The 18,243-nt window shown below is 42.5% G+C and overlaps 1 long non-coding RNA gene across 1 annotated transcript; it reads left to right on the forward strand.

Annotated features, from left to right (window-relative positions):
* Positions 1–11,637: 11,637 nt before the first annotated feature.
* LOC119567914 lies at positions 11,638–17,989 on the forward strand. The gene is made up of 4 exons (XR_005227848.2): positions 11,638–11,772; positions 14,783–14,838; positions 15,555–15,644; positions 17,896–17,989. It is a non-coding gene; the product is annotated as an uncharacterized LOC119567914 (long non-coding RNA).
* The last annotated feature ends 254 nt before the right edge of the window (positions 17,990–18,243 follow it).

Genomic DNA, 18,243 nt, shown 5'->3' on the forward strand with positions numbered 1-18,243 from the left:
GGCTCCTTAATTTCTTGAATTCCAATACAGTATAATAGTACTCCCAGGCAAGGTAAGATTCAGTGTCCAGCCTCTAAGCTTCAGCTGCTGCAGCTAACTTTCAAAAGCCCAAAGAATCCTTGGTGTCCTCAACTTATAGGCAATGCAGCTCCCCTTGCAAAGCCCTTCCCCCCCCCCATTCACTTTTTTTGCTTGAATATTTCAATCACGAGGAAAGTCCCTGCAGGAGTAGGACAGCTTGGGGAGTGTTAGACACACAAGTCTGTGCCGAAAGGCATGTCTTAGTGGCTTAAGTATCACAGGCTTCTTCCCCTGCAATCCTCGGTTCAAATCCTTGTCATGTTCTGTTTCGCCAGGCTTGTACCTGAGCTGAACTCTCAACACAGCTGAGTCTGACCTGGTTTCAAATCCTTTGCCCACGCAATTGTGACTGACCCTCATACACCTGAAGGTCAATTTCCTAATCCCTCTGGGATGCTGGTCACTGACCATGTCACTGGATGCTGGCATGCCAGCACTCCATGATCTTGAATAGACTAGCAGAGAGTTTGAGCATTGCTCAGACAGGCTGCACAGCCAGCCAAGTTGTGGGGGTTTTTTTCAAACCCACCATGACCTAGATTTGTTTAAGGGAGCAGGGATGCTTTTCTTTTTCCCTTCCTTCTGATCTGGGGCCCAGCAGGGTTTAACCTCTGTTCAAACTGATCAACTAGAACACCATCTCTTTCCAACACAGTTCAATCAGGATCTGGGGCTAGCCACAGCAGTTTTAGCCAGACTGCCTTCAGGCAAAGTTACCAGCTCAGTTTTTAATTGACCAGCTCCATTAAAGGCCTTTGAGGCTCTTCATAAGAGGTCCAGAGTAACTGTTCCCACTATGTTGCTCTTGAATGAGGTAAACACTGAATGTACCAACCCCCAGGTGTGCTGTCAGAACAGGTTTTTGTGTTGGCTCTGGAGCCATGGTAAGTTCTCCTGGGGGGAAGGAAAGTGTGTCAGAATTGATTTGTCTGTGAGCCAGGGAGAGACACAGCAAGCTCCACAAGGGGAGGCCTCCAGCTTCCTTGCTGATAGGGAGATGGCATGATTCAAGCGCTGTAGCAGCATTCAGCATGTCCCTGCCTCTAGTTCAGAGAGGAGGTAGGAACAGGATGTCAGTGTAGGTTTATTAGCAACTTGGCAGCTACAATCTCAAAGCTCTAGACAAACAACTGCACTTTTATTTTCTCAGCTAAAATTCTCCAGTTGCTTTTCTGTACATGTTTTTACTTTAGTCAGCTCTGTGACAATCTGAGTGTCACTTGTGGAAGCAGATGCTCAGATCATTGAGGTCAAGGACAAAGGTTATGTCTGAGTCCTTAATTCTCTTTTAGGGAAGGCTGCCTTTCCAGCAACATAAAGCATCCTAAAGGCCTGCTCTAGCTCCCATTGAAGCCAATGGACCATATCAGGCCCAGATAATCTAGGAAAGGCTGCAACCAACCATTTACTTAGACATATTGTCCTTGGGGATTCTCATGTTGTATTATAAACCACAAGGGGTGTTAGGTAATGAGATGCTGCTTCCTCACTATTGACCTCAGAAGGTGCTAGGAGCCTAAAGAGTTGGGTTCACTGCTATTTTAAAGGAGCACAACTCCAGCACCATCTGGGGTTGGCTTCCTTACACCAGCAGTGACTTTGGCTCTTGCTATAGTGATCAAATTTTAAATACTGATCAAAAAGGGTTTAAGTTTTTATTCCTTAATATTTTTTATGGTTTGTAAATATGACTCAGCAGATAGAGCACTGGACTGTAACTCTCACATCCTAGGTTCTTTTCCCAGCTTGATCACTCTCCTGCTGGGTGACCTTGGGAAAGTCCAGTTGCCACCTCATGCCTCAGTTTCCCCTATCCATACAATGGGGATAGTGATACTGACCTTTGTAAAGCACTTTGAGATCTATGGGTGAAAAGCAGTATATGCAAGATAGGTGGTATTAATAGAAAACTACCCAGCTCCTACTGGAAAGATACTGTTATGAGCCATACTAAAGCTAATCTGTAATCCAGCAACTCAAGAACATTCTGTGACTAGATGCAGAGGCCATCAGAACTTTTGTCCCCAACCTTGCTCCTGTCCAGGACAAGAGAGCTCATTTTGGTTCTGATTTCAATCTGCTTGAGCACATGCCACATTTGAAGTGTGAGCAGACCTATTGACTTTAATGGGACTGCACAGATGCTGAAGGGCCTTGCCGAGTTGAGACCTGAGAATCCACCTGCACAGGTAGTGAGGGACCAGTCACAGCAAATGCTGATAAACCACAAGCTGGTAAAACTGGCTACTTGGGGCTGCAATAGCAAGAGTGGGGGTGCAGCAATTTGGAAGTGCGCTTCACTGGCAGCGATGCCTGAAGGATCTTGACTAAAAGAGCAAGTACTGTCCCACATCAGGATTGAGGTGCTTCCTAATCTTGGACTATGCCTACCAGCATCAGTCATGGTTCTAGTCAGCCCCATCACTTTCCTTGCTCTTCAATGAGCTGTTCAAAAACATAAATTGTAAAGTTATACCCCCAAAAACATGCAAAATAAAACCCACAATTACCTTAAATCTTCCCTAAGACACCATAAAATGGGCTAGTTGGCAATTTAGATGTGTCTTGTTTAACTCCTGTAATCAGCTTTGACTCCAGCACTATGAGATAACTATGTGTGACAAAGCTCTGTCCTTGCCTCTGTGGGTCCCACATTTCGTGGTGGATTTTGCTAGCCTCAGAGGCTCACTGTGACCCTCCACGTAACCCTTCTCTCTCTAGAGACAAGGGTCACAGTCTACTCAGCCATTTTCATCATAAGCCAGCGAGGGAGGTGAGAAGTTCTTTCCTTGCACAGTCTCTGTTGTCTCCCAGTCTCAGTGATTAATCAGGGGGCAAAGGGCAGGGTGGGATGGAGCCCAGGCCCACCCGCTACTCTGGGCTCCAGTCCAGGGACCCTAATAGTATCAACTATGGTAGCTGACCTTTTAGAAACATGACATGTACAATTCGCTGGGCTACTTCTCCCACAGCAGCCCTCACTTCCTCAAGCTCCACTTCATCCTTTCCTCAAGGCCTCCTTCCTTGTGCCTGATATGGTGTGTACTACTCAGCCTCTCCAACAGCACAACTTCCTCCCACGGCTCCTGACATGCACACCCACCTGACTGACTGGGAGGCTTTTAAATAGTTTCAGCCAGCCCCTGATTGGCTTCAGGTGTCCCAATCAACCTAGCATTCTCCCTGCCTTCTGGAAAGTTCTTAATTGGCCCCAGGTGTCTTAATTGACCTGGAGCAGCTGCCATTTCACTTATCCTGGTACCAGGGATTTGTTTAGCCTGGAGCTAATATATCTGTCTCCCGTTACTTTTCTATAACCATCTGGCCTTGCCCCATCACACATGCTAAATCTTGTGCCTTCTGTGCCTAAACAGGAGCCATGTGCTATTGCATTCTACCCACCCCAGAAGCGGTGAATCTTTAAGTAGAATAATTTGCTACCAATGACCAAAGAAGAATAAGTGGCTGAAGCTCAAAGTAAGAAAAGGGATGGACTTTCTTCCATCCCCTTGCACATCTAGTTCAAAGAAAGATTCTGAAAAGGGTGTTTATACCAGGACAGACTTTGTCAGGTGGAACACAAATCCACTGACCTCCTCCATTCAGCAATCCCTCTTTGTCATACTTATGGAGTCCTCCTTGTCATAATATCCAAAACGTCCCAACCATTTTAAAACAGAACAATAATGATCTCTCTCTGTCTTGGCTCCCAGGTTGTAGGGGAAATAACGTAGTTTATAAGATCTTGGAAGGAAAGGCGGGGTTGTGTGACTATTTGTGTGTGCATCATAAACTCATTGTGGGGAAACTGATTCAAAGAAATGAAATTGGTTCTGAACTCAATGTGGTTGTTTTTATCTCTGGGGAGGGAGGGAGGGATAAGTTTGGGCTCAGTCTACAATCTTCTGTGAAGATTCTGGCTCATCCATTCACAAGCCTCATCTTTTGGTTGTCTGTTTTGTGGTTCTAGTGGAATAGAAGCTGTTGCACGTGGTCATGGCTGCAAAGGCAGAGGCATCTGTCTGGTTGCTAGTTCCAGCCCTGTGAGTGCATAGGCCGAGTGCCACTTTTTAATCACAGATTACAGTAATGCCCACTATGCCTAATGCATATTCAGTAGGGGTCTCGTTTCTCTTTTCTAATGTGTAATTCCTCATCCTACTAATATCGGGGTGCCCTTCTGCCATAGGTCACCAGGCCTTTTACCTCAAGCTTATCAGTATGTACATCAATTAGTTACTATGGCATCCATACAGTCAGACTTCAGCTGATGTTCCTAACTTAAAATATCATAAACTGGCATCTTGTGGCTCCCTATCAGCCATATAACACCACTTGTTTATACCAGCACTCTATCTTGCAACATCTTGTGATACAGGGTCACGCACTGGTTAGTTGCTTATGTCAAGTGTTTAGGCCTTGGGCCTTAGTTACTCTGGCTAAGCTATTGTCCTTACAGATTTGAAACCTGAAGGCTTTTGCATTACTGCCTTAATCCATACCTATACCATATTTAGCATATGCCCATATATCCATAGCAACATAGCTGGGTACAATGCCAACAATTTGTTTCCCACAGGCTACTTTTGCTGTCACTTGGTAACCACTCTCAGTCCATCTAACTGGATTGGAACTCGTACTGACACAGGGTTCTGATTTAATTGCTGGAAGAAGCTGAAGGAGAGAGAAAGCTGTGAAGGAGAATGATTGCAGAGGGAATAAGCTAAACACCTAAACAATTCTATTATCTCTCATTGTATAAACAATCTGCTTCTTCGGGTTGGGTGCAAAGTCCCTGTTTAAGGGCTTGCATGTACTGTAGCACTGGGAAATGCCTCTCGAGGGTCTACGTGATCCCACCTGACTTTGCACGAGTCTCGGGTTACAGCACCACAGCAACGTAAACTAACAAGGAAGAACGTCAATCTGCTCTCTCACTTATCAGCTCAGACTGCATCAGTCATTGCAGTTGTCGCTGCTTGCAATTCGCCTCGCAGGGAATTTAGGCCGCTATGTGGAGAAAAAAATCTAAACACAAAAAAAAAGGGAAACACCAATGACAGCGTCATCTGTCAACCAGAGGTGACAGAGACCCTAAACCAGTCAAAAATTTCCTTTTGCGTCACTTACACCTGAAGATTCTGGAGCATGAAATATGTGCAGAGCATCAAGGAATCGGCTGCAATAAGAGGTTCTGAAATCAGATCTTCAGTCAGACTCCTTAGCACTTTGTTGGGTAGTTTGTAAGTGTTCTGCCTGGATACAGAATAAATAATAATAATAATGATAGTGTCAGATACAAAATAATCTCACAGCTTTTTTCTCTGCAAGGCTTTCCAGTTTCTATAAATCACATGCTCTTCTGTGCAACCAAGGGAGACCAAAACCCTCAGCACAGATAGTTCAGCAGAAAGAGACCAGAGAGTCTCTTTTTTTCTGAGCTAGTTCCACCCAATACCTTGTTTGCCTTAGCAAGTCATGCATTTGCTGAGCTGTGATGCCTTTTCAACAGCAGGGCTAATTGCTTTATAGGATACACAGGAGGCATGTACTGAAATCAAGCATGGAGAATCATAAAGGAAGCAAAGCTGCATTTTCTATTTTTCCCTCAACACAGCAAGGCAAAAAGGAGAGCCCATTTCTTTGGGACACCTCCTCCCCCACCCAAAATAGGTTTAGATTTCAGTAGGTCTGATAGTGGGAAAGTAGGCCTGGAGAAAGCAAAGGAAATGTTTCCTTTTCTTTGAGAAATGATGATTGCACCCGAATATTTTCATTTTAAGTTACATGAAAATGTCAGCACATGCCAGGCTGAGGCTAATGCAGCCTGTATGGGGGTGGCACTATTTTATTCCAGACCCCTAAACTGCCCCAATCGCCCTAGTAACACCTTACCCATTCTGAAAGGTTACAGCGATAAGGGTTTCTGTTTCAGTGGTGTTAGCTATGACAAGATAGAGCCATTAGGGGACACATAGCAGGAAGCCATAAGCCTGTGCAGGCAGGAAACGCAGTACAGTAACTCCTCACTTAAAGTCATCCCAGTTTACATTGTTTCGTTATTAGGTTGCTGATCTATTAGAGAACATACTAGTTTAAAGTAGTGCAACGTTCCATTGTAAGATTGTTTGGCTCACCCCGCTCTACCTGCCCGCCCAGCGTTCCTACCAGGGAGCGAGGTTGGGGCACGGGGGCTTGCCCCATTCCACCCGCCCGGCGCTCTTGCCAGGGAGCAGGGTCGGGGAGAGGGAGCTTGCCCTGGTCTGCCCACCTGGCATTCCAGCTGGGGAGCAGGGCTGGGGCTTATCCCACTCCACCCACCCGGCATTCCAGCTGGGGAGAGGACAAGCCCCCGACCCCGCTCCCCGGTAGGAGCTCCAGACGGGTGGAGTGGGGCAAGTCCCCACGCCCCGACCCCACTGCACCCTGCCTCAACTAAGCTTCACAATCATCATTGGTGAGTACAGTAGTACATAGTTTGTTTAAAATTATTTAAAACTTATACTGTATATGTATATAATGTCTTTTGTCTGGCAAAAAAAATTTCCCTGGAACCTAACCCCCCTATTTACATTAATTCTTACGGGCAAATTGGATTCACTTAACATCGTTTTGCTGTAAGTCACATTTTTCAGGAACATAACTACAACGTTAAGCAAGGAGTTACTGTAGGTTGGTATTCACTTCCACCCTGGTGCCCTGGCTCTCTGTGAACTGTACAAAGTATCAGAATAGGACTGAATAAAGACCCAAAAGATCGCAGCAGACCCCGGCAAGATAAAAAGAGGGAGAAAGGAAAACAGAGACGCAATCCTCCAGCCCAGCGAGGACAGCAGGGAAGCTGCACAGAGTTTAACAATCTGTTTGGAGGCCTGGGCTAAGCAAACAACTACAACAGAGAGTCGAGAAATGTGCTGTTTGTGCTCACATATAAGAACCAGCCCATTGGAACCCATGTCAATTTGCTGAGTCGCTCCAGGAACCTTCCATACACCTTGATCCCTACCCTGAGGTGGAACCTGTGAACAATCCCCTGGCAGCCCACGTGGAACTGCCAGCGAGTTCTCCATGTCCTCTCCCTGCCAGGAGGCCCCAGCTAGAGAAAGATGGCTTCCTGCATCCCTGGAGGGTTACCTGAGATCTTGAGAATCCAAGAAAGACAGAGGACTAATAGCCAAATGTAGTGAAAGGGCAGAATACATCCCTGAGACAAGGCTGAAGGTGCGGGCAGCCTACCCCGCCCTTCCTAGGGGTGTTTATTTTTGTTTGTGTGGACACTGTATTTAGTTACATGTTGTTGTTCCATGAAAAGTTTGGATAAAGATTAGTACCCTTCCTCTTCAGAAAGGGGGGTGTGGTAGTAGCCGTGAAAAGACAGAGCCACTAGGGGGCACACACTCTCTTTAACTCCACAGGTTGTCTCCCTCCTGCTCTTGACCATGTTTGCTCTTGTGGGAGGACAGTGACTTCATCATTCTGATATGCAGCTGGTCACTCCAACCTCTTGGGGAAATGAGCCCCACAGCCAGCTGCTGAGGAAGTTGTCACTGGCCCTCACTATTCCCCCGAATGAGGCTGACAGCGTTTTTGTTTATTTGCTAGGTAATCTGCTTTGTTCTGTTTTCTATCATATATAATCACCTAAAATCTATCTTTTGTAGTTAATAAACTTGATTTTGCTTTATCTAAACCAGTGAGTTTGAGTGAAATCATAGCTCAAGCGGCAAAGGCTGTTGCATATTCCTCTCCACATGGGTGGCAGGGGGAGGGACAACTGTATGAGCTTACACTGTACAAATCCCTGTGCAGTGCAAGATGGTATAATTTTGGGTTTATGCTCCAGTGCGGGTGTGTGTCTGGGGAGCTGAGAGTTACGTTGGCTTTAGCCTTTCTACTGTTGGTTCATGGTCAGAGAGTCTGCATGTAACTGCAGCTAGGTGTGTCCCTACCTGTGTGAATGCTGGTGGAAGCGTAGGACCGGGCGCAGGTCCGCAACTTGTCACAGCAGCACAGTAAGAGAGGGAGCCCAGATTGGTGGGTCAGAGGGCTCAGTGGTACCTGAGTTCCAGGAGGCACCCAGGGGGAACTCGTCACAGCATGCATGGCATGGCATAGTCATGGAGAGGGAAGCCGTCCCTTGGGTAGCCTGGGGCCAATACAGGGAAAGCTTTAAAGGTTAAGAATGGACTCTTGAATTGGATGTTTTATTCCATGAGGAGTCAATGCATCCAGGGCCCTGGATGATGGTCACTGGGTCACCTGTGCTGTCAGTAGGCAAGTTGCTGCATTCTGAATCCATTGGAGCATTTCACAATCAGCAGGCCCAATCCGCCTCAAAGTATACACCAGTGCAAAGTGAGTACCAGGTCTGTAAAATGCTCTCATTCTGAGCCACAGTGGTTCACACCTGCTTTGCACACTTAGAAGTGTGGAAGGCAGGTGTCATAAATATAAAGGGAAGGGTAAACACCTTTAAAATCCCTCCTGCCCAGAGGAAAAACCCTTTCACCTGTAAAGGGTTAAGAAGCTAGGATAACCTCGCTGGCACCTGACCAAAATGACCAATGAGGAGACAAGATATTTTCAAAAGCTGGGGGGAGGGAAAAACAAAGCCTCTCTCTCTGTCTGTGTGATGCTTTTGCCAGGGACAGAACAGGAATGGAGTCTTAGAACTTAGTAAGTAATCTAGCTAGAGATGCGTTAGATTCTGTTTTCTTTAAATGGCTGAGAAAATAAGCTGTGCTGAATGGAATGGGTATTCCTGTTTTTGTGTCTTTTCATAACTTAGAGAATCCCTCTAGGCAAAACCTTATTTTTTGAATCTAATACCCTGTAAGGTATTTACCATCCTGATTTTACAGAGGTGATTCTTTTACTTTTTCTTCTATTAAAATTCTTCTTTTAAGAAGCTGATTGCTTTTTCATTGTTCTTAAGATCCAAGGGTTTGGGTCTTTGTTCACCTATGCAAATTGGTGAGGATTTTTATCAAACCTTCCCCAGGAAAGGGGGTGTAAGATTTGGGAGGATTTGGGGGGGAAAGACGTTTCCAAACGGACTCGTTCCCAGTAACCGGTGTTAGACGTTTGGTGGTGGCAGCGAAAGTCCAAGGGCAAAAGGTAAAATAGTTTGTACCTTGGGGAAGTTTTAACCTAAGCTGGTAAAAGTAAGCTTAGGAGGTTTTCATGCAGGTCCCCACATCTGTACCCTAGAGTTCAGAGTGGGGAAGGAAGGGGAGACCTTTTATTCCTAGGTACAGTGCATTGCATCAGATCACAATGGATATGCCTTTGTCTGATAGAAAATCTACAGACTCCTGCTCAGACAAGAGGGCTGGCCTTTCCACTGGCACAGTGCTTGTGTCTGCGAGAAGTGGAGAGTCCAGCATGACCTAAGAGCTTCCTCTGACCATCTGTAGCTGGATCCTGTGGAGTGATCCTGACTCAGGTAGAGCACTGGGTCCTAATCCAGCAAACCATTTAAGTGCATCTTTAAAAAAGCTATGTCCAGACTTTGATATGGTCTTCAAAGCATTTCCCACACCACTTCTGTCTCTCCTGGATTGAGTTTACACCAAGCGCTCTTCAGCCATCTACCCGGCAGTACTCCTAAGGGCTTGTCTACACTGGCAATTTACAGAGCTGCAACTTTCTCACTCGGGGGTGAAAAAACACCCCCCGAGCACAGCAAGTTTCAGCGCTATAAAGCACCAGCGTAGACAGTGCACCAGCGCTGGGAGCCACGCTCCCACCTCTGGGAGCTACGCCCCTCGTGGAGGTGGGCTTTTTTAGAGCACTGGGAGAGTTTAGCGCTTTAGCATTGCCAGTATAGACTAGCCCTAAGTGATTTAAATGAAGCCAGATTGCATTGTATGACAGAAGGGTTTGCACCAGTGAAACTAAATCCATTTAAATTCACACCTTTAGTTAAACCAGTGCAATTCTCTGAGTAGAAAAGAGCATAGGCTTTGTATAACTGTAACAGTGCAGCTCTTGGAGATGGCAGAGACTGCATTAGTGGGGAAGGAAGTATGTAGCAGTGTGCTGCTTGCATAGCAACGGAGCTCACTGTGGAGCTAGAATGATAGGTTTACTTGTTTGATTTTTACCGTGGAGTATTACGTGAGGGAAGTGACATATACATTTTGCAGTTGTTTTTTGAAAGTTTTTCTCACAAGATGATTGGTTATTATTCCCCCAAAGAGTGAAAACTACAGAAAGAGTCAGTAAAAACATGTGTACAAATTATTTCTGAAAATTCTTCCCTGACTTCAATGCGGCTGCTGGAAAAAAAATCCCAGGAGTGATGGTAAGAAAATATTTTCTTGAAATATGGAGATAAGAGTCATCAGTGCTCAATGCTGCTATAAAGCAGAATAACTTATTAAAAATAAATCACTTCCTTTATTAGATAAATCGTTGGCTATCGATTGAATTCAGCTGCTCTTTTCTCTGATTGGCAGAAACTCACATTCCTAATTCTTACAGAAGTAGAATCTAGGCCAGCAGTTCCCAAATACCAGTGTGTAGGCTACAGGTCATCTGCACAGCACTCGCAGGAGACTTACATGAGTCTCACTCCTCCATCTTGTTTTCAGTGGGTACATCTCATTAAATAAATACAGCTAAAACCACGCTCGAGACTTGTCTGGTGGCAGTCAACGCTACTGCTGCAGTTGCCGCAAGAATGTTATATGTTTTTTGACTGGAAGGAGGTGAGCCACATTGTTGTCCATAGGATGAAACTGCTCGCAAGATAAACGCTCTGTTAAGATGTGATCCACACCGTGAAAAAAATCAGACAACCCCTGAACTAGGAGAAATGGAAACCAGACATTAATGCACCCGATGTATGTTCTGCATTGATCAAAAGTTTAGAGTTATGTCTTAAAAAAAAAAAATGCAGAGTGTGACATCGGCAGGCCAGGTGTCAGCTCTTGCCTGGGCCCCAGGCCTCATAAACACAAAGGCATAGCTGGAAACCAGTTAGGCTCACCTGTCTGTTAACATTATCAAAATACTTAGTAGATGTTAAATTGATAAGAACAGGTTTAGTGTTTAGACTTTATAAAATGCTTGTAGGGTACTGCAGGCATTGATTTCACTTATCACCTCTCTAGCCCATGGTATAAAGTTATATTGAGTGTTTTCACTGTAAACCTCTACACTTGTATAATTCACCAAACAGGAAAAGAAGCGTTAATTAAGGTAAAGTGCTCGCCCTGCATGCAAGAAGGCCCACTGAAGGCAAATGAGGCACTGTGTAGCATCAAAGGAGAGAGGCCCAGTTGATTGCATTCCTAACTCCTGCCGGGAAGGAGAGATTACATATGAACTGATCCCATCAATTTTGGACTCTGGAATGGAGGGGATAAAAATCCCTGTCAAGGAGAAACTGAATCTCTTTTATGCTGCCTGGATTCTGAGGGGCAAAGATTCCTAAACATAAGCAAAGATCCCCATGCTGCTTAGCCTGGGTTAGCCCTGAAAGACACTTTGAACTGACAGATTACTACACATCTTGTCACTTTTTGAATCACAGACTGAAGTTCATTTGTGTATATGCTTGCTTGCTTCAACCTGGAAATAACTCTCATTTCTTTCTCCTAGTTAATAAACCTTTAGTTCATTTATTACAGGAATGGCTACCAGGATTGTCTTTGGTGTGAGATCTAAGGTACAAATTGATCTGGGGTAAGTGACTGGTCTCTTGGGACTAGAAGCAACCTGCCTATTTTGTGATTTTCATTGGTAGTGACCTTTTATCACATAGTCCAGTTTGCCTGGGTGGCAAGATAGACTGGAGAGTCTAAGGGGACTATCTGTGACTCCATTATAAGACTATTGTAGTACTTTGGGAGTTCACATTTGTTACTGGGTTGGTGAAATCTAATTATAGAACATATAACCAGTTTGGGGTGTCTGGCCTGATTTTTGATAGTCTGCCCTGAGGTTGGCACCCTCAGTCGTGAGCCACTCCAAACAACATGACACTGAGAATACATTTTTCGGAAGAAAGTAGGTATATTGCAATATGTGGTTACATATGTCCCTTTTTAGGTTTCATTTGTCGAACGTATTCACTATTTTTTCATATACTATATAGAATGTAATTTTCAGCAAAATTGGTGCAATCCTATATGTTCAAGCTTAATGTCTGAGTTGTCCAAAGTGCTTAGCATTACCGTGTAACGTTGCCTCGTACAGACCTGCAAGGAGCTCTACAAAATGTGTTTGCAGCAAATGTTTCTGCTTTACGTTTGAGGTGTCCAAAGGGTTCAGTATCAAAGAAAAATTACATGCTACAGTGGCCTACAGAGCTCTCAACAAGTATGGTTTGGAACAACTGCATGTTTTCTCCTTAGATCTGATTTACCTAAAATGTTCAGTGTTCAAGAGAAATTTTGTTTGGTATAGATCTACAAGGCAAACTGTAATTATTGTGGCCCCATCCTGCATTCTGTGTAAAGCCTTATTGGAAGTCAATGAGATTTCAGCCCACATAGGGACTGCAGTGTTTGGCACTGCATTCGTAATGTGGTATTTTCAATGTATGAGTTGGATTTTCTAAGAGAATTAGATAAGCATCTATACATTGTTTCAGAGTAGCAGCCTGTATCCGCAAAAAGAACAGTACTTGTGGCACCTTAGAGATTTGTTTGTTAAGAGATCAATGCCTCATAGTTACGTTAGTGCTGCTGATGTTCCTACTTTACTCATTTGATGTAATGTCCTGCTTGTATTGTGTTTTCTCTGTAGAAAATATGTTTATCAATGAAGGGCTTATGATAGACAGTAACTTGTGTGTAGTGCAATTAGTGACTCTTTACTTTTTTGGAGATATCTGCTAAATCTGTATATAAGGAGAAACAAGTAATTTTTGGAACTGAGATAGAAATAGATTTTGAATAGATCACTAATGGATCACAGAAGCCATCAAATGTATGACAAAGGATGCAGTTCTGTATTGTTGGTACTTCTAGAATGTATTCATCCATAAGTGATTGTTTTCAGTACTATTCATTGTGCTGTTGCTTTGTCCGTACTAATGTGACTTTGTAATTGATATTAATCATAGAATTTATCAGTACATTTTCCACTTGAAAGGTGTTCCACTAAGATACATCTTACTCAACATTCATGCTGAAAATTGGTCACGTAGCATGTGTATTTAAAGGTGGTCAAAAAATCTGCGCAAAACTTTGTTCTATAGAAAATTCCTCTTCAGCCAAAATTAAAAGGTACATGAAAAGTTTCATTTTGGTGAAAAAAATTCTTTTTTGATCACAAGTGTATAATGAAAAATTTTGAAATATATAATTTTTCCCTCCACTGAAATAAACAGAAGTTTCTTGATTTTTTTTTTAAAAGTCTCCCACCTTTTTCCAATGGAAACATGTCTGAGTTTTTTCCCTATGAAAGAGTTAAAAATATGTCAAAACTTTCATTTTGAAAATTTTTGTTGAAACTCCCCCAAAAAATTTTGTTTCAGAGTAGCAGCCTGTATCCGCAAGAAAAACCCAAACAAAAAAAATTAATTTCTTTCCAAACAATTTTTTTTTTTTTTGCAAACTACAGTCTTACATCTATTTCCAGTGAATGGAAGCGATAGTGGTATTTCCTGTGTGCTTTTCTAACATTTTATTCTAGGACATATTGAAGAAGTATTTGGGCTGTTGTGACTTAACTGCATAAATTCCAGTAATGTTTGGCTATTGCATGACTTAGCGCAGTGTTGCCAACTCTCACAATTTTATTGGAAATCTCTCGATATTTGGTATTTTTCTTAACGTCTCAGCTCCTGGAGTCATGTGATTAGATGAGAATCTCAGCTTTTATTGAAAAATACATGTATTTCTGTTTCCAGCCTTTAAGGTTGAAGAGAAAAGCTGGAAAAGGTGACTTGAGTGTCACTTAAAAGTTTGAAAACCAGAAATCAAATAAAAGAACTCTAAATTTATTCATTTTTTTAAAAATTGCACCATTGTTAAACCAATCATCTCATGAGTTTGGGGACATGATTTTTGAATAGCTGGCACTGTTTGAATAGTTGGCTATATGTGTAACAACTAACTTAAGAACAGTGGTCTAGTCTGGGGACCTCTTTATCTTCCATTTGGTTTGGTTTGCGCTCTGTGTGCAGTGTCTAATCTTTTGTTTTTATCTTGACTCTGTAATTGGCAGGGACAGTCACAAATATTGTGTATATGTTTATATGTAAGCCTTTGTGTGTTGTATTCTTGGAACAGTGATGCTGATTTTGCTTAGTCTACTCTAAAACACCATCCTTTCATAGGTTTTATTCCACAAAGTGCTACATATGGTCAAGACTTGTGTCACAAAATATTTCAGCCATTTTTTTTTCTTAGCAAAAGGTGCAGATTTGGGGACACTGAAACATTTTCAGATTTGTGTTGGTTTCCCTAACTGTTCACATAAAAAGAAAGTTGCCAAAAAATTAAAATGTTTCATTTTGACATGTTCAGAACATTTTGATTTCTTTGTTCAAAGCAACCTTTTCTTTCAAAAATTCCTTCAAATTTAATTATTAAAAACATTTAAAAAAAAACCACTTAAAACTGAAACGAAATATTTCATTCAACCTCCCCCCCGCAATTTTTTTATTTTACTTTTCAATTTGCCAAAACTTTTACAAAAATTGTTTATGGTTTGACCTGAAACAATTTTGTTTTCTATTTTGCAGAATTGCCAGTGAGACAAAAAATGTGTTATTCGTCCAGCTCTAGAGACGTTTACCAGGTGAGTTGTGCTTTTACCCTTCTATTCCCTCTCCAGTGCACCCCTCAGGTGATAGGCCCGGCATCCTGCTCCTCTCTCTGGGTGGACCCCCATAGTCCAACCACTCTGGGACTGGATCTCTGGACCGACCACACATACACACACTCACACACTTCAAGGGATAACTTGCAATTCCTACACAGTCCTCAATACACCACGTGAACCAGCCCCAATATTTGTGAATCTATGGAGAATTCATAGGTTCATTATAGGGGGCAGTAGTACCACTACAGTCAAGGTTCAGGCTAGTTTACAGTTTGTGCTGATTTTTCTAGGTGCTGTAAAATAAACCCAGACAAGGCCACTCTGATCATTTAGTGTGACCTCTTCCTTTACAGGCCATAGGATTTTACCCACTGAATTCCAAAAATATTTAATGGCTATCACAAGTAAGTATATGGCAGTCTGTAACAGGGTGACTCTCCTATAAAGGGCTGGAGAGTCTGGGGCTAGCCAACCCTGATTACAAAACAGGCACACCTCAGTCAGATTAGCGGTTTCTCTATGAAGAGCATCAGAAAGTTGAAGGGAAAGATGGAAGAGCTGAGGACTGCAGAGAGAGTGAGAAAAGTTCCTTCAGGGAAGACCCTAGTACCTGAGGAGTTTGGGGCTAGACAAGAAACCAGAACTGAGTATAAACCTTGGGTTGTGGTAATAGACTTCATCTGACCCTGCAGAAAGAGTTCTCGTGGAGCACAGAGGCTGCTGGGAGTGAGTAGGTTCCAGCAGAGAAACTTGAGGAGTGAGACAACAGGCAGGAAAGACCTGTGAGTATGAGTGGACTTGAACATTTTTGTTAATTTAATGAAGCAGAACCTGAGAAGGGAAGGGAATGGACAAAAGCGTTTTTGAGTTTATTGAGGAACCAATTGAAGTAGGCTGCTTGCAGGAAGCTGCCTGCAGTGTGACCTCAAAGCCATGAGGGGGTGCATGGCAGCGGGCTCCCCTGCTACATAGTCCATGGATTATTCCACTGTTGCTATTCATTATTCTGTATTTGAATGTGAAAACTGGCCACTTGAGTTACTAATGCATCAAATCTATGGTTTTTTTCAAATTTGCATGTCCAACAATAAATAAAAAGAAAAGGAGTACTTGTGGCACCTTAGAGACTAACCAATTTATTTGACCATAAGCTTTCGTGAGCTACAGCTCACTTCATCGGATGCATACTGCTCACTTCCTCGGATGCATACTGTGGAAACAGTTTCCACAGTATGCATCCGATGAAGTGAGCTGTAGCTCACGAAAGCTTATGCTCAAATAAATTGGTTAGTCTCTAAGGTGCCACAAGTCCTCCTTTTCTTTTTGCGAATACAGACTAATACGGCTGTTACTCTGAAACCAACAATAAATAAGTAGCTTTGTCCAAATCATGCAGGTGAGTTTAAAAGCTTCATAAATGTTCAAATACTAGTGGATGACCCTACTTGAGTACAATCAAACTGACCCCCTGCAGTATTCATAAATGTCTTTCCAATATGTTGTAAGCAGTATTGTTGTAGCCGTGTTGGCCCCAGGATATTAGAGAGACAATGTGGGTGAGGTAATATCACCCAGCTTCTGTTGGTGAGAGAGACAAAGAGTTCATCTTCTGGTCTAGGAAACTTACGCAGAGTGTCGCAGCTAAATACCAGATGGAACAGTTGTTTAGCATAAATAGTTAAGACATGTTTCATATTACTTATGCTAAGCAATCTATTCCATCTGGTATTTAGCTGCGACACCCTGAGTAAATTTCCCAGACCTGAGGAAGAGTTCTGTGTAATCTCAAAAGCTTGTCTCTCTCACCAGCAGAAGTTGGTCCAATAAAAGATATTATCTCCCCCCACCTTTCCAATATGTGACCAACTGTAATAATTTTTTGGAATGAAGAGGTATTAATTTTTCATGTGATTTTTTTTTAAAGGAAAAACTGTGGAAAGGTGTTGTTTCCTCAAACTCAAGATGAAACTACTCTTATAACAAGTAGTACTGGTGAGCATTGAATACTACCACAAAGTACTACTTCTGAGTGATGAGAAGTGCTTTTACAGCTTACGATATCCAGTCTAGCTAATGAGGCCCTTGGTAGTAATTTGTGATTCCATATTGAATGGTCATTGACAGTCTGGAATAGTTTTTCTTCTGATTTCTATTCCTTTTGTCATACTTTTGCAGAAGTCTCTGAAGAGCATGGAAACATTCTGATTCTCGGTTACATAACCGATGATGACACAGCTATGTTCTTCTTTGACTTGGTGTTATCAGATGTCCCTTGTTTGCATTATTCTCTGGAGCTATGTTCTAGTTTGCTCCGTTAAAAAATGGCACAAGGGTTAGGGTTTGGCCTCTTCCTCAAAGTGAATTATTTGCATCTAGGGTCTTCCTAGGAAGTTTCAATAATTATTTAAACCCGATATTATTCAAGCTGCCAGTCTTTTTAGAGAGGTTTCAGAGTAGCAGCCGTGTTAGTCTGTATTCACAAAAAGAAAAGGAGGACTTGTGGCACCTTAGAGACTAACACATTTATTTGAGCATAAACTCACTTCATCGGATGCATCCGAGCTGTAGCTCACGAAAGCTTATGCTCAAATAAATGTGTTAGTCGCTAAGGTGTCACAAGTCCTCCTTTTCTTTTTAGAGAGTCATTGAGTTTGATGGTAAATCTTAATTATATTTGTCTAAATACTCTTTTCAGTAGCAGAACCTTTTTATACTAAATATGTTGCCATTAGTGTATTTAATATGTATCCTCTTCCTTTTCATATGTTTGAAAGTAGTTATGAGGATAAAATGTTTTAGTCTGCCAATGTGTTCCTTTTTGTAAGACTGCACAACTGCTTCCTTCTTTCTTTGAGTCTATTGACATTAGATTTGAAATTATTTGTTCTGTTCCCTGTATTTTTCTTTTCCAAACTCAGGTATTACTTCTTGTACTGCTCCTGTTTTTTGTACCATCTTTTCTTTAATAATCTCTCTGCCAAATAATTTTATTTCTTGCGTCTTCTTATTCTCTATTTTGTGACCTTTTCTCAGTTTGTTCTTCCCCGAAAGTGTCTTGACTAAGATGCCTGGAAGAGAAAGAAACGATTTTTTCCTCCTATTCAAGAAAAACAGAGGGAGCGTCGCATGCCTCAATGTACATGTGTAATGATTTGAGGAATCTGTCTATGTACAATTTTATTAATTCTGTTTGAGATTATGAACTCTCTGTATATGCATGTGACGGCCTGCAAACTCCATTTTGATTGTAAAGCTGGTCCTTGCCTTCCTGTTGTCTTTTCACCTCCCTCTCTGACTAAAATTCCAAGGGATGGTGGTGTAGGACTAACAATAGAGGGCTATTAAACTTTGGCAATCATCTATTCAAATGGAGCACCATAA

This window comes from Chelonia mydas, chromosome 13 (assembly GCF_015237465.2).
Source record: "Chelonia mydas isolate rCheMyd1 chromosome 13, rCheMyd1.pri.v2, whole genome shotgun sequence".
NCBI classification, from domain to species: Eukaryota; Metazoa; Chordata; order Testudines; family Cheloniidae; genus Chelonia; species Chelonia mydas.